The sequence below is a fragment of the Dioscorea cayenensis genome, chromosome 8 (genome assembly GCF_009730915.1).
Source record: "Dioscorea cayenensis subsp. rotundata cultivar TDr96_F1 chromosome 8, TDr96_F1_v2_PseudoChromosome.rev07_lg8_w22 25.fasta, whole genome shotgun sequence".
Taxonomy (NCBI): Eukaryota; Viridiplantae; Streptophyta; class Magnoliopsida; order Dioscoreales; family Dioscoreaceae; genus Dioscorea; species Dioscorea cayenensis.
Window position 1 is genome coordinate 17,837,042 of NC_052478.1, and position 10,240 is coordinate 17,847,281.

Consider the following 10,240-nt stretch of genomic DNA (forward strand, 5'->3'; position numbering starts at 1 on the left):
GTGCTTGTGTATTAGTAATATGAAGTATTCTTTTCTTATAATAAGCATTACTTTTCTCAGAATTTATCTCTAATACATGTGTATTTTGGTTCTTTTGTGCATGTAGGGTTGTCGAGACAAGTATGAAAGAAAGAAGCCAAAGTAGATTGTGAACGCACTTTGTTGATGAAATCTTGGAGTGAACAAACCTGAAGACACTAGTTGTGCTTAAAGACATATGAGTGTGTGCAAACCTCCATTGTTTTCAAGGGAATATGCAAATAGGAGGGGCCACAAAGGCAGTCACACTCATGTGTTCTGACTTGTGCAAAGCTAGCAAGATTATCGTCAAATGTGATTTTATTGAAGAAGCGACACGATCTACCACATGAATGTGTGCCCATTAATGTGGTCTCGATGAAAAGTGTGGATTCGAAAGTATTTTGGCAAAGTACTGTAGCAGGTTACTGAAGAAAATCACTTTAGGAAAGTATTGTAGTAGTCACTGTTCACAAGAAGCAGAAAATCAATTCCTGCAGATTCACATGGGCGTGTGGGAATTCCACATGCCTATGTGGATACCCGATTCCAGCCTTTTTAATGCCGCGATTTTAGCCTGATTATAGTATCTTTTTTCCGATCTTTGGCACATCTCTTCACCATATTTGGGAGTGCTCACAGCTAGGGTTTAGAGGGGCTTTGGCAAGGTATTTGAAAGGGTTTTATGGCTTTCAACACTATGTTCTTTCAGAAGAGAGTTATTGGGGGTGCTTTCATCGACATTGATTCGGCGAGGTGTGTGACAATGCCCCTTGCGTATATAACGCAAGTACACGGGTTTGTCGAAGTAATAAAATCCCAGGTGAGTGGGTATCGTATCCACAGGGAATAGAGAGTAAAAATACTTAAGTTGTTTCTTAAGTAAGCGAATTATGAATAGTGATTTGTGTAGTAAGATGTAATGCAAACAAAAGTAAAAGAGACAAGAGAGAGCACAAGTAAAGGAGAGGCAAGGCAATCGATATAAATGGGGTACTCGGATATTGATCCGCCTAGGACAATCGTTTCAAGTGAAAAAAAACACTCTATTATGCTTCCTAACTAATGCATTAATGAGTGATGGAGATCCTTTAATACATGGTCCTAAATCTAAGGTCAACCATACCTAACCCTATACATGTCCCGGAGGACAAATTGAACAATCTCTCAACCTCGCACTCAAATAGAATTGCAATGAGTTCTAGGGATTCCAAATGATAAATCCTCTTCCTGTATGTAGGCCTAACCCTTTGGTCCAGGCGGAAGATCCCTAGCTACAATTACGACCTAGATGCTAAAATTACTTCAACGCTTCACTCCATTGCACTCGCAACTAAGCCCCAGCGGAAGGTCATCCCTTAGCCTATTCACTCTACTATGACCGCAAAGAACTCGAGGAATTGGAGGTAGAATAAATCACACCGGAGGGGAAAGGGGATGCTCCGCTACCTCTCGACTCACCCTCTCAACCCTCTCTAATCTAGCTTTGTCTAACTCTCATGGTGTGTCACTCACTCACAATGGTTACCAACAAGAACTCTCAACCCTAGTGTCACTCTAAGGGAGTATTCATACAATCAATGAATTCAAGATTGGAACTCAATAAAAACATCAATTAATTAAAGCATAATAACAAGGTTCAATGAAACGAATACATCCTAGGGTTCACAATCCAAGTACCCACTAGGGGGTTTAGCTCTCCATGGAGCTAATTACAATCAATGGAATCGAAGGTAAAAGTAATGAATCCATAGAAAACCCCCTCGATAGTCATGACGATGGTCTTATGGAGAGTCCTCTACTCGTCCAAAGGTCCCTTTGTCCAGCCTAGGATACAGCTTGCCGGATCGATGCCGATGAAAGCTCTACCACTAACCTTCTTCCAAATGGAGCATGATGTCAGAGCTATAGAACCTCTCCCAATCCCTAGCCAATACCTCTCAAAAAAATAGCTGCAGCCCTCTCTAAAGTTGTGGAAAAGATGGAGAAAAGAATTTTGAAATCGGGGCTGAAATCGGCTTTTAAAGGGCTGGAATCGAGAATCCACACGCCCTTGTGAATAATTCACACCGCCCATGTGGAATTAACAGACGGGCGTGTGGCTTCTTTGGACGACTCCTTCTTCGGCCGGTTGTGAACAGTATTTCCTACATTATTTTGCTACAGTGTTGCTACAATGCCTTGCTACAATACCGGTCCAAAACACTCCCGAAACTATGCTTTCATCGAGGTAACATAAACGGGTACACATTTACATCGTAGATCGCTTTGCTTCTTCAATGAATGGCCGTGTTGGTAGAGATCTTGTTACACATGCACAAGCCGGAATACTTAGAATGTGACTACCTTTGTGCCCCTCCAAATCATTGTGCTAGCTTGAATACAACGAGGTTGGCGCACATTTTTGCATCTCGAACCCAACTAATCTCTTCGCGTTTGAACCTTCTTAAGATTTCCTCCAAATGGTGCACTCATGATCTACATTGGCTTCTTTCTCTAAGATTCAGCTTCACAACCCTATATGCATGAAAGTAACATAAATACACACATATTATTGTTAAAACCCAATAAAAGTAATGCTTATCATAAGGAAAGAACCCTTTGTATTTTTATCACACAAGCACTTATCAGTGTTCCCTAGGCTTGATGAGGGAATCTTTGGAGAAGAAGCGGGCAATTCATAGGACCATCGACACGAATACCAAGGGAGTTTTACCTATCGATTGCATATCGTTACTTCTGATTCCATTATTGATTGTATTTTGTTCCATGGAGAGCTAAATCCTAGAGGGTGCTTGGGCTTGTAAACAGTAGGATGTTATTGTTTCATTGACCTTTTATTATGCTTTGTTTACTTGATGTCTTTAATTGAGTTCCAATCTTGAATGCTTGTTGAGTTGATTTTCCCTTAGAGTGACACTAGGGTAGAGAGTCCATCTTGGTAACCTTTCTGGATGAGTGATACACCATGAGGGTTAGGCAATGCTAGATTGGAGAGGATTGAGAGGGGGAGTCAAGAGGTAGCGGAACATCCCCTTTCCCCTCCGGTGTGCTTTATCCTACCTCAACATTCCAGGAGTTCTTTGACATCACAATAGAGTGAAGTGCTAAGAGATGAACTCCGCTTGGGCTTAGTTGCACAAGCAACAGAGTGAAGCGTTGATGTAATCCTTAGTATTTGGGATTTAATTGTGACTAAGGGTCTTTTGCCTGGACCAATGGCTTAGATCTACATAAGGGAATAGTGTTTATGACTTGGAGTTCCTAGAGTTTATGCAACCTTGCACAGTATGAGGCGTCGAGATTGAGCGATTTCCGCGCTGGGGAATAGTGTAGGGTTAGTCACGGATGACCTTAGGTTTGGACGGTGTGTTTTTGGATTTTCACGACTCATTAAGCATCAGTTGAGAAACATAATGGTTGGTTTTGCACTTGAAACAATAGTCCTAAGGTGAGTAATGTCCGGGTGCCCCAATTCCTATCGATTTCCTCTCTTATCTTTTGTTTGCGCCTTCTTCTTCTTTCCTTATTTCTATTTTTATTGATTTTGTTCACACCACTATCGATTCATCTTTATTCTAGTTAAATAGCAATCTTTGTGTTTCTAATCACTATTAACTATGGATACAACAATCCACTCACCAGGATATTATTACTTCGACAAACCTGTGCACTTATGGTACACGTGCAAAAGGGCGTTGTCAATACTCGAGTTGTTTTTGTTTTCATTGAGCTTAACTGAACCCCCTTGTGTATATGTGCAGATGGCCTTGTGAGTATGGAAATTGAGGAATAGTCATGGACACGGTCAATGTGATTTTAACATGATCGTGTATGTGACACACCCCTTGCATGTGACCCGCAAGTGCACGGGTTTGTCGAAGTAATAAATCCTAGGTGAGTGGGTATCGTATCCACATGGAGTAGGGAATAAAAACACCAAGATTGTTCCTTAACCAAGTGAAGATGAAACAATGATTGTATTAATAAGATATAATTCAGACAAAATAAAAGAAATACGAAAGAGAGGCACAAATAAGTGAGAGGAAAGGCAATCGATAAGAAGTGGGGTACTCGGATTTTGCTCCACCTAGAATTATTGCTTCAAGTGCAAAACTAACTATTATGATTCCTAACTAATACTCAATGAGTCGTGGAAATCCTAAAATTCACGGTGACAAACCTAAGGTCAACTGTGACTAACTCTACACTATGACCGGGCGGAGAAATCGATTAATCTCAACACCTCACACTGTGCAAGTTATAAGACGCTCTAGGGATTCCAAGTGATAAACACTATTCCTATATATAAACCTAACCCTTTGGTCCAGGAGAAAGGCCCCTAGTCATAATTACGCTCTAAATACTAAAGTTCACTTCAACGCTTCACTCTGTCGCTGGAGTAACTAAGCCCCAGCAGAGTTCATCCTTTGTCTAGCCCTCATGGTGTGTCACTCATTCACAAAGGCTACCAAGATGGACTCTCAACCCTAGTGTCACTTTAAGGAAGAAATCATACAACAAACATTCAAGATTGGAACTCAATTAAAACATCAATTAAGGAAAGCATAATAAAAAAAGTTAATGAAATAAATACATCCTAGGGTTCACAAATCCAAGTACCCACTAGGGGTTTAGCTCTCCATGTAGCAAAATACAATCAATAGTAAAATCGAAAGTAAAAGCAAGTAATCCATAGGAAAACCCCCTTGGTAGTAGTGTCGATGGTCTTGTGCAGTAGCCTCGTCAAGCCTAGGGTACACCTCACCGGATCGGTGCCGACAAAAGTTCCCCAATAGCTATCTTTCAAGAGAAACGCGATGTCGAAGCCGTAGAACCACTCCAAAAGCCTTGCCAATACCTCTCTAAACCCTAGCCGCAAGCCTCTCAAAAGATGGAGAAAAGATGGGAAAAAGATTCTCAAATCTGGCTGAATCGGGCATTCACACGGCCTTGTGGATGTTCCACACGCCCTTGTGAAATTTCCACATTCCCCTGTGGAAATTCCACACGGGAGTGTGGATTCTCTGGAATATTGATTTTCCACGAGCTGTAAATAGTAACTGCTATAGTTAATTGCTACAGTATCTGCTATAGTACCCCCCACCAAAATGCTCCTGATTCTACGTTTATCATAGAGGCAACATAAGCGGGCACACATTTATGCCGTACATCGTGTCGGTTCTTCATTAAACAGACCCATTGGTGATGATCTTGTTATCATGGTACGAGTTAGAATACACAAATGTAACTGCCTTTGTGACCTCCAAACCATGTAATTGCTCGAATACATGGAGGTTGGCACACATTCATGTATCTTTGAAACCAACTTGTGTCTTCGCGTTTGTTTCTTCTAAGATTTCATCAAATGGTGATTCATGATCTACATTGGCTTCTTTCTTTCATATTTGGCTTCACAACCCTACATGCACCAAAGTAACACAAATACACATGTATTACCGCTAAAACTAATAAAAGTAATGCTCAACGCAAGAAAAGAATACTTCATTGTCCTAATACACAAGCACTTATCAAAGTCCCCCACACTTAAGCTTTTGGTTATCCTTAAAAAAATAAAATAAAATAAAACATTGAAGCATAGAAGAAGGAAATATTGAAAATGCTTGGCCTTAGGTTCACCAAAGCATGCAAGAAGTGCATTCTTTAAGTAAGAGAAATTTCAACACTAAATACGAAAAATCAATGCTCTAGCTAAAAACTTGAATAAAAAGGACAACAAAGCCGAAATCATGTAAGTGTGTGTAAAGTCATTTAATTTAGCCCAAAGTATACTTCTGAAAGTTCTAAGTAATAAGGGACTTATTTATCTACAAAACACAACAAAATAAAAGAATGGTAGTAGCATCACACATCCTCTAAGGTAGCACTTTCTAAAGTGGCCGCTAAGGTAGCTTTCACACTTTTGAGGTGCAAGCTCTTTCTACCGGGGTAGTAGCTTTCACTCATCCCATGAGATAGCTCTTTCTCTCATTAGGGCATAACTAGTATCCGACTTATGAGAGTAGCTTCATACTTCATAGGCGGTAGCTCTTTCTACCCCTAATGCACAACCAAACAAGTATAAATTATTTCTCTTTATCCAATTTTTTTATAACAAAACAAGAAATAGAATTAAATAGTCCCATAAACATCAAACTTGAGTTTCCAAAAGCGTTTAATGAGTGAGATGTGCAACAAGTGTCAATCGGGCAAAAATTCCTAGAAATTCAAGTAAAACTACAGCCTGAAAAAATTCATTGTTAAAAGATTCTTCTAAACTCAAGAATACCATCATTGCAACTAAGGTGAACCGCCATTTTCTACGTGACGACCTCAACACCTTATTCCTATATATAGACCTAACCCTTTCGTCCATATATAGACCTAACCCTTTGGTCTAGGCAAAAGTCCCTTAGTCACAATTAAGCCCCAGATACTAAAGTTCTCTTCAACGCGTCACTCTGTCACTCACACAACTAAGCCCCAGCGGACTTCATCCTTTACCACTTCATTCTATTATAACCACAAAGAACTCTAGGAAATGGAGATAGGATAAGTCAGATCAGAAGTGAAAAGGGACGCTCCGCTACCTCTCGACTCACCCTCTCGACTTTCTCTAATCTAGCTTTGTCTAGCCCTCATGGTGTGTCACTCATCCGCAAAGCCTACCAAGATGGACTCTCAACCCTAGTGTCACTCTAAGGGAGAAATCATTCAACAAGCATTCAAGATTGAAACTCAATTAAAAATATCAATTAAGGAAGGCAAAATAAAAGGTCAAAGAAACATTAACATCCTAGGGTTTACAAAATCCAAGTACCCACTAGGGGTTTAGCTCTCCATGGAGCAAGATACAATCAATAGTAAAATCGAAAGTAAAAACAAGTAATCCATAGGAAAACCCCCTCAGTAGTCATGTCGATGGTTTGTGCAGTAGCCTTGTCCACTCCAAAAGTCCCCTCGGCAAGCCTAGGGCACACCATGCAGGATCGATACCGACGAAAGCTCCCCCAACAGCTATCTTCCAAGAGAAACGATGTGTCAAAGAAGTAGAACCACTACAAAAGAATTGGCAATACCTATCTAAACCCTAGCTGCAAGCCTCTCAAAAGATGGAGAAAAGATAGGAAAAAGGATTTTCAAATCGAGCTGAATCGTGGCTTTAAATAGGCTGGAATCGAGCATCCACATGGCTCTGTGGATGTTCCACACGCCCTTGTGTAGTTTCTACATGCCCCTGTGGAAATTCCACATGGGCATGTGGATACTCTAGAATCTTGATTTTCAACTGGCTATGAACAGTAACTGCTATAGTTAATTTCTACAGTATTTTGCTACAGTCCCCCCACACCAAAATACTCCCGATTCCACATTTTTCATTGAGGCAACATAAACGGGCACAGGTTTATGCCATAGGTAGCATCGCTTCTTCAATAAACAGACTCATTGATGAAGATCTTGTTATCATTGCACGAGTTGGAATACACAAATGTGACTACTTTTGCGCCCCTCCAAACCATGTGATTGCTTGAACACACTGAGGTTGGCACACATTTACGTATATTTGAATCTAACTTGTGTCTTCACGTTGGTTCCTTCCAAGATTTCATCAAATGGTGCATTCATGATCTATATTGGCTTATTTCTTTCATATTTGGTTTCACAACCCTACATGCAGCAAAGTAACACAAATACACATGTGTTAGCCATAAAACCTAATAAAAGTAATGCTTGACAACTTCCCCTTGCGTATATCCCGCAAGTGCACGGGTTTGTCGAAGTAATAATCCCGGGTGAGCGAGGTCAAATCCAAAGGGAGTAGGGAGTAAAGACACTTAATTCGATTCTTAGCTATGTGGAGTATCAACAATGATAAGTGTGATAATGATTCAATTCTCAACAATTAAAAGCAACAAGTAAGAGAGGAAAAGTAAAGAGGAGGCAAGGCAATCGATAAAGATAGGGTACTCGGATAATGCTTCACCTAGGATAATCGTTTCAAGTGCAAGAACCCTCTATTATGCTTCCTAATCGATGCAATGGTGAGTCGTCGAAATCCTTACATACATAGTCCCAAATCTAAGGTCAACTATGCCTAACTCTATACATGTTCCAGAGGAGAAATCGAACAATCTCAACACCTCGCACTCGCATAGAGTTGCAATGAGCTCTATGGATTCCAAGTGATAAATCTCTTCCTAGATTTAGACCTAACCCTTTGGTCCAGGCGGAAGGTCCCTAGCCACAATTAAGCCCTAGATACTAAGATCACCTCAACACTTCACTCCATTGCACGCGCAACTAGGCCCCAGCGGAGGTTCATCCCTTAGACCATTCACTCTATTATGGCCGCAAAGAACTCGAGGAACGGAGGTAGAATCTATCACGTCGGAGGGGAAAAGGGACGCTCATGTACCTCTTGACTCACCCTCTCAACCCTCTCCAACCTAGCTTTGTCTAACGCTCGTGGTGTGTCACTCACTCACAAGGTTACCAATAAGAACTCTCAACCCTAGTATCACTCTAGGGCAAATGTTCATACAATCAAGCATTCAAGGTTGGAACTCACAATAAACATCAATTTATTGGAAGCATAATAAAGAAGTTCAATGAAACGAATACATCCTAGGGTTCACAATCACCCAAGTACCCACTAGGGGTTTAGCTCTCCATGGAGCTAAGTACAATCGAAGAAATCGAATGTAAAAGCAATGAATCCATAAAGAAACCCCCTCGATGGTCGTGTCGATGGTCTTGTGGAAAGTCCTCTACTCATCATCCGAGGATTCCTTCGTCCGGTATAGGATACGCCTCGATCGAAGCTCCCATACCAACCTTCTTCCTCAGGAATGACGATGTCGGAGCCGTAGAACCTCTCCAAAACCTTGGCCAATACCCCTCGAAACCCTAGCCGAAGCCCTCTCGCAAGTTGGGGAAAAAATGGAGAAAAGAATACCAAAATCGGGGCTGAATCGGCTTTAAATAGGGCTGGAATCGGGCAACTCCACGAGCGTGGATGCTACACGCGCCCGTGCGGAATTTCCACACGGGCGTGGATAATTTCCACACGCCCGTGTGGATTCTTTGAAACTGTCATTTTCGGCCGGCTGTGAACAGTACTGCTACAGCGTTTACTATGTTTATTTGCTGCAGTACTTGCTACAGTACTATGCCAAAAATACTCCCGAATCCACTTTTCATCGAAGTGACATAAACAGTCACATGTTTATGCCATGGATCGCTTTGCTTCTTCAATGGCGGATAAGTTGATGGAGATCTTTTTCTATATGCATAAGTCGGAATGCTTGAGTGTGACTGCCCTTGTGCTCCTCCAAATGCTTGTGCAAACTCAAATACGGGGAGGTTGGCACACACTCTAGCATCTCGCACCCGACTTATATCTTCGCGTTTGAACCTTAGCAAGATTTACTCCAAAATCGATGCATTGTGATCCACATTGGCTTCTTTCCTTCATAATTGGTTTTACAACCCTACCTGCATAAAAGTAACATAAAAACACACATATTAATGTAAAAACCCGAGAAAGGTAATGCTCAACATAAGGAAAGAATGCTTCACATTCATATCACACAAGCACTTATCAGTAGTCGTGTTGATGGTCTTATATAGTGGTCTCGTCTCCTCCAATGGTCCCCTTGTCCGGCCTAGGGCACATCTCGCAGGATCAGTGCTGATGAAACATCCCCCAATAACCTTTTTCTAAGTGGAGCTTGATGTCAAAGCTGTATAAGCTCTCCAAAACCCATGCCAATACCTCTCAAAACCCTAGCCGCCACTCTCTTGAAAGTTAGGGAAAAGATGAAGAAAAGAATGCTGAAATCAGGCTGAAAATCGGCTTTTAAAGGGCTTGAATCGGGCATCCACACGCCCCTGTGGGCGCCCCTATGTATTTTTTGCACAGGCATGAGGAATTTCCACACGCCCGTGTGGATTCTATGAAATTCAGTTTCTCATCCTGTTGTGAACAGTATCTATTACAATAACAGTACCTTGCTACCGTGTAGGCTCCAAACACTCCCGAATCCAAGTTTTCAATGAGGTAAAGTAACCGGGCACACGTTTACGTCATAGATCATTTTACTGCTTCAATAAATGGCCTCATTGGTGAAGCTCTTGATATCAATGCCCAAATCGGAATACACGAATGTGACTGCCTTTGTGCCCCTCCAAAATATTGTGCTAGCTTGAATACGAGGAGGTT